General features: G+C 40.5%; 1 protein-coding gene across 1 annotated transcript in view; it reads right to left on the bottom strand.

Annotated features, from left to right (window-relative positions):
* Positions 1-291, bottom strand: part of LOC119593031 (carbonic anhydrase-related protein 10-like) — a gene marked incomplete in the record, with an annotated part of 152,330 nt that overhangs the window by 3,057 nt on the left and 148,982 nt on the right.

Below are 291 nucleotides of genomic sequence, written 5' to 3'. Positions count from 1 at the left end.
ACCCATCCGTCTCAGTTCAAATTGATGTGCACCTCCCCATCCACTTGCGTGAGAGAAGCAAATCGTAAAATATATATATTTTTTAACCAGGCGATCACCATTCATATCTTTCAGCACTCGCCTAGTAATTAAGCCACAATCAGCTGCTGCTGTTTCAGATTGCAAATGGCATTACTTGTGGCAGTATGATCACTTTTATTGTCAGTGTCTCTCATTTCATGGCAATACCATCACTGTTGTTGTCGCAATTAACGTTGCTGGCATAGGCAATGTTACTGACTTAGTGAAAAT

The sequence above is a fragment of the Penaeus monodon genome, chromosome 31 (genome assembly GCF_015228065.2).
Source record: "Penaeus monodon isolate SGIC_2016 chromosome 31, NSTDA_Pmon_1, whole genome shotgun sequence".
In the NCBI taxonomy this organism is placed as follows: Eukaryota; Metazoa; Arthropoda; class Malacostraca; order Decapoda; family Penaeidae; genus Penaeus; species Penaeus monodon.
This window is presented reverse-complemented; position numbering and strand designations above follow the sequence as displayed.